We start from the raw sequence: 6,656 nt of genomic DNA, 5'->3' as shown, positions 1-6,656 counted from the left end.
TGCATATATAAACAATAAAGTACCAGTATAGATGTTACTGATCATATTGTATACATCCATACATCTATAAAAAAGGACAAAGAGAGAGGTTGGGCTTTGATGTTTCATTGTAGATGTAGGACTACTACTGCTACTACAGTTTTCTATTACAGTTTCATGTGTATTACTTAAATCCTCTCCTCAAAGCATGATCCATCTAATATTCCATTAATATTTATACAATACATATTTAGTCAATTACCCTAATTAAAAAAAGCCCATCTTTTTACCAACAACTTTTAGGCATTATTGTTTTGTAAGTTAGCTTTTCCATAATATATATATATATATATGTATATATGTATACACACACACACACACCCCTTGTTTACGTTGGGAGGTTCTGATTTTTTCCAACCTCTTGTTATGTGTCTGAGCACTGTAAATCTCAGATCCAAAACAAATATATAATTCTTTCTTTTGTGGGCTTTTGGGATGTGGTCCCAAAAACTATCCCTGCTTTCCCCAACATCTGCAGGTTTTTTTTTTAACATGTAAATAATATATTCGTATGGTCAGCATTATTTTCCCCACATCCCCTCCAGCAACTGGAATTGTTTTGTGTATACCTGGATATGGCCGATGGTGTTCTGCTGAAGTACCTTATATTCATCTTCCTGCCAATAGGTTGATCTTGTGTAGAGGAAAATAGCTTTGAAGCTCTGATTCCACTCATTACTGGGTAAAGTTGTTTTCAGTTCTTTCTCCCATTTATCTTTAATATAGTATAAATCTTCGACGTTGTTTTCCTGAAGTATTTGGTAGACTTGACCTGTTGTGTTTTTGGGGTTATGGCTTTGGTGAGCCTGTACTGTGTATCTCAGAAGGGGTTGGAGATCGCCAAGTGCTCTAATTTGGACTTTTTCTCTCAAATAACTTCTCACTTGCAAATATTATTACTGTTTTGACCATTTTTTCCTGTTACTTTCTTAATTGTGTCTAGCATGTTAATTGTTTGTCTTATTATATGTGTGCACAATCACTGATCTGAGAATGATAAATAACCAGATAATTATCCCTGTGAGTATATCTCCACAGATACAGAAAATACTGTAAATAATAACCATACAATTAAAAACATAGCAAAGCTGATGTCGGTAAATAGAAATGTTTTAGGGCACCATGAAGGGATTTTCCAACACCAACTTCTACACTAACATTATTTTACCACAACCCAATCCCATAATGATATTTTTCAAACTGAAAATGTCATAAAATTATACCATAACCCGGTAAGTTAGGGAGACAATGCAAGCCAAACATAGAGAACATAAAGCAGCATAAAACAAATATACTGAGACGTATCAAATGAGTGAAATAGGCCGGGGGCATCTATGCATCTATATGTGGAAATATGGAAAAGCCAGTAAAATATCAAAGACTGGTGAACAAAAAGACTAACTCTAAATGTTCGAAGATTCAGGGGGAAAAGTTATTTTTAATCCTTTTGAGAGCCTAATAGACTTTCACATTAGATGTTGAATGGCTTACTATTTCTTCATTTTGTTCTGATTTAGCTATTTTCTGTGCTTTGTTCACTTATCGCTAGTCTCTAGTTTTCTTTCTTATACGAATCTTGTGTTTAGTAGGCAGCTTCTCGTTCCTAGTTTGTTGCTAGCTTTGAGCTTAGCCTAGCTTAGCAGTTAGCTCTATTACATTCGCAGTTAAGGCAGCTTCGTTAAAACGATGGTTTGTGGTGACTGCTCCGTAGTTACAGATAGGTTGTCTCTACTAGAGAGACGTGTCCGGGAGTTAGAGCAGCTGCTTTCGGCTAGGATTACGTTAGTGTGACGGGCACTCCAGATAGCCTTAGCCCCGGGCCTGACAGCAGACCCGCTATTGTTAGCACTAGCTCAGCTTAATCAGCAGATGCGGCGGAGTTTGTCTCTGTTTACAGGCGTGGGAAGGCTCGCAAGAGCAAGCCATCGGTCGTGTGGCCTGGTCTGCAGTCACCACTCCCGACTGCAAACCGGTTTTCACCACTCACCAGCCCTGTTGGTAGTCCTACCGGCCAGCGTGCTTCTCCCCCCCTGTCGACAGAGTAAAGCGACGCACGCTAGTGATAGGAGACTCCATTACCGGCAATGTTAGATTAGCTTCGCCAGCCTTGGTTCACTGTTTCACTGTTTACCTGGGCCAAAGTCTCATAGGGGGTAATCTTAGGGTGCTGGCATCATGGAGGGAGAGTCAGGGAACCCAGGCACACAGCACCACTACTTTCAGCAACATTGTTATTCATGTCGGCACCAATGATGCTAGGATGAAGCAATCAGAGATCACAAAAGCTAGCCTAGAAAGAATGCTTGAGTTTGCCAGAAAGATGTGTCGGCATCAATTAATTGTCCCTAGTCCCTTACCTGTGAGGGGTAATGATGTACAGTAGGCTCGCCTCAATGAACCGCTGGCTGGCTCGTTACTGTAATGAGCAGGGATTCGGCTTCGTTGATAACTGGCCTTCTTTCTGGGGCCACCCTTAACTGCTGAAAGCAGACGGCATTCCCCCTTCTGGGGACGGCGCCGCTCTTTTGTCTAGCAATATAGATAGCTGTTTACATTTACTTTGACACTAGGGACTTATCATTCAGCACGTTGCAGGTGATTAGAGAGACTGCTAGGTTTAAATCTAGTGCGGATGTGAAGTCAAGTAGTCTAATTAATATGATTAGTCAGGGAATTTCTCATCGTGTAGATCAGTCTAATAGCTTGGTCTATAACATTGAGACTGTCTCCCTACCCTGCTGTATTGCTCCCAAGCTCTTCTCTCCTAAATGTGTGAATCACAATAATCTAGTAATTATCACTGGTTGTTGTGAAATGTGCAACAAAGTACCTAATAATCTACAGAACCAAACAGCTAATGTTATCAAGAATGTGACCACATATCGTCCAAAGCGTTGGTGGCTAAAACTCTCAAGGTGTCTAATTCCAATTAATCTTTCACCTATTGGTAGCTCTAAAGTTCTGCCTACTACTGATCACTTCCACAAGATGCTTGAATTTGGTTTCATAAATATCAGATCACTGTCTACCAAAGCCTTACTAATAAATGATCTGATTCTTGAACATAGTTTCGATATGATTAGGTTATGTGAAACATGGCTGAAACCAAATGTTTTCCTTCCCTTAAATGAAGCTTCCCCACCTGACTATACTTATGCCCATGTAGATTGGGCAAATAAACAAGGCGGGGGTGTTGCTTTAATATATAAATCTATTTTCAATCTGACTTCTAGACTTGAATCTAAATTCCAGTCTTTTGAGTCTCTTGTTCTTGGTCCATCTCCCTCAGCCATGAATAGACTCGGCTCAGTCCAAACTGTGATACCCTATCGGCCACCTGGCGGTTACTCATTATTTCTTGAAGAATTTGGAGAATTTGTCTCAGGCCTTGTTACTCACTCTGATGAGATTCTAATTCTTGGTGATTTCAATATTCATCTGAATAAGGCTGCTGATCCTCTAAGTAAAGCCTTTCTGGCACTAGTTGATACTTTTGGGTTCACTCAGTTTGTTCAAGAGTTGACTCATTGCAGTGGTAACACCCTTGATTTGGTTTTATTTAAAGGAATAGCTGTTTCTGATCTGAATGTCTTGCCAACCACATCTGCTGTGTCAGATCATTTTCTCATCAAATTTGAAGCATTATTGGCCTGTCCAGTTAATGTCAGCACAGATGTGATGTCCACTCGCCACATTGGTCCCTCCGCTGTAGCTGCATTTGGCCAGCAGCTGCCTGAAGTCTTGGCTCCTTTCACTGTGGCAAGTGACTCTGTTGAAAATTTCACTAGTGACTTAAATGTGGCCCTCTCTAGTCTCTTCGATTCAGTTGCACCTCTCACTACCAGAGCTACGCGACTAAAGAGGCCTACACCCTGGTTTAATGTTGAGACATGTGCTCTTAAGAGGACCTGCAGGAGACTGGAACGTAAATGGCGAAAATCAAAATTGGAAGTTTTTTACCTATCGTGGAATGAATGTCTATTGCAATACAAGTGTGCTTTATCTGCTGCAAAAACAGCGTATCTCTCTCACTTAATCAATATTAATAAACATAACCCCAGATTTCTCTTTGACACTGTATCTAAACTTACTAAAAAGCAGCCATCTATTAGCTGCTCATCATTGACGGCCCATGAATTTCTAGATTTTTCCTGCAATAAGGTTGACGAGATCTTAAAAAAAAATAGTTCTTCAACTCCAGCTACTCCTTGCAGATCCTGTCTTACCAAATTCATATCTATACAATGAGTCACTGACAATTCCAGTTATTACAGCTATCTCTCAGACTACCTCTCTTGATACTTTGATTACGTTCGTGTCAGCTTCTAAACCAACTGTTTGCCTACTTGACCCCTTACCAGCAAAACTTTTTAAAGACCTCTGGCCTTTTCTGGGAGCTACAATGCTAGACATTGTTAATTTATCACTTACTACTGGCATTGTTGCCAGCAGTTTCAAGACAGCTGTGGTTAAACCTCTACTTGAAAAAACCACACCTCGATCCAGGGTCTCTTAATAACCATCGACCAGTCTCTAATCTTCCATTCTTTTCTAAAGTACTAGAGACAGTTGTGTATCAACAACTTTTGACCCATATGAAAGCCATCTATTGGCTTCCTATCCATGTTAGATCAGAATACAAGGTGCTTCTGCTGACTTATAAAATCCTAAATGGGCTTGACCCATCTTACCTGTCTGATCTCCTTAAACCGTACATTCCATCTCGAGCTCTTCGCTCTCAAAATATAGGGCTCCTGTGTGTATGTACCCAAAGTTAAAAAGAAGTCAGCTGGTGGCAGGGCCTTTTCTTATCGGGCTCTGTTCTTGGAATAACCTGCCTGCTGCTATCAGACAATCAGAGTCTGTTGAGTCCTTTACATCCAAACTTAAAACTCATCTTTTTGCCTTAGCTTACAATTAGTTGTCTTTGGTTGAGTGCTTCACAACCTGTACTGCATGACGGGTCGGTTTTCTGTCTCAATGAATTTACCAACCACTGTTCTGCCGACGAGATTATAGAGTATAAATTATGACAAATTGATTATGACTAATGACTATTGCAAACTGTTCTCTTCTCTCACATGCCTTTTCTCTCTCTCTGAATGATGTCTTCTTTCTCTTTTTCTGTGTGTGAATGGTGTCATGTGAGTCTCCCTTGTGTGCTGGACACTGCTTAGCATCCTGTGCATCATATTCTTCATAAATTTTATAAGTTCATTATAATTGTGTTATCCTCTTTCAATGTTGTATTGTGTAAATTACGTAAACACAACATCCATTACACATTGTCCGTCTTGGGAGAGAGAGAGATCCCTCCTCTGTTGCTCTCCCTGAGGTTTCTTCCTATTTTTTCTCCCTGATAAAGGGTTTGTTTTTTTAGGGAGCTGTTCCTTATCCGATGAGAGGGTCTAAGGACAGGATGTTGTGTTGCTGTTAAGCCCAGTGAGGCAAATTTGTAATTTGTGATATTGGGCTATACAAATAAAATTGATTTGATTTGATTTAGTCGAGCTACCTTAAGAGGATAATATGTGAAAATGTTAATTACACTGTGAGGTTTTTGGAAGCTGAAGAGTTCTGAGGAATCCTTCTTTATCGGTCTTGCTAAAGAACACACACTAATGATTTACAATTGAGTATTATAAGATAAAGCATCATATTTGTTCCTTTCCCAAGATGTCCGACATTTGACCACAACAGTGTTGAAATGACACTGAATTTTTCTATTTACAAAGAATATGAAGAATCGCTGACAGTTTTAATGACTTCTATATCACAGCTTCTATTGGTTACATGTCATAAAGAAGTTCTTCTGAGATATTCATTTTCAAAACAAAGCCATTTTTATGACATAAAATGCCAATGCAATAAATTTAGAATGAATGGTGATTATGAAAGCTATTGTGCAAATTTCATAATCAAATTGTAACATATGAGGATGTAGATTTAAGCAAGTTCAATTTTTGCAAATTAGACATCATCACCAGCTTACCTTTTTGAGAGTCGTCATTTTATACGATGGAGCATTCGGTTGACAGGGATTCTAGCATATCGTGCTGCTCTTTCTTTGATGTAACACTGTCCCTCAAAGGTTTTGGTAATCTACTGAGAGAGATACATAATATAATATAGTTAGTGCATGATGAGCACCCTTGTGCTGTAGGTTTCTCTGTGTTAATTACTGAACATCTAGTGACACTGGTCGTTACTTTGGAATTTATTATCAGATACCAGGAACAACAGATCAGGGTGACACCATTTGTCTTTTCCATCAACGAAGTCACGGATTTCCAATAATAGGCCTTCTCTAAGAGGAGTCAGGTTACTACTCCAGTAAGAGAGGGCTAAGTACCACGTAGGTAACACTAAACACACCATGATTTCCGTAGGAGTAGGGACAGCTGAGAATTATGCTAGCAAAACACAGAAGTACATTGAATGAAAAAAGAAAAGAAATGTAAAGGCAAATTCTAGTTGATCCTCACAAGATTGGTTAATATTGCAAAATAAAACTCCAGCAGCTGTTGATAGAAATGCCATCTCATTGCCCAGTGGGAAATCAGATTTATACACAATACATTGACTGTTAAGACAGAATAACAGATAAATGCCCTCCT

The sequence above is a fragment of the Lampris incognitus genome, chromosome 14 (assembly GCF_029633865.1).
Source record: "Lampris incognitus isolate fLamInc1 chromosome 14, fLamInc1.hap2, whole genome shotgun sequence".
Classification (NCBI taxonomy): Eukaryota; Metazoa; Chordata; class Actinopteri; order Lampriformes; family Lampridae; genus Lampris; species Lampris incognitus.
This window is presented reverse-complemented; position numbering follows the sequence as displayed.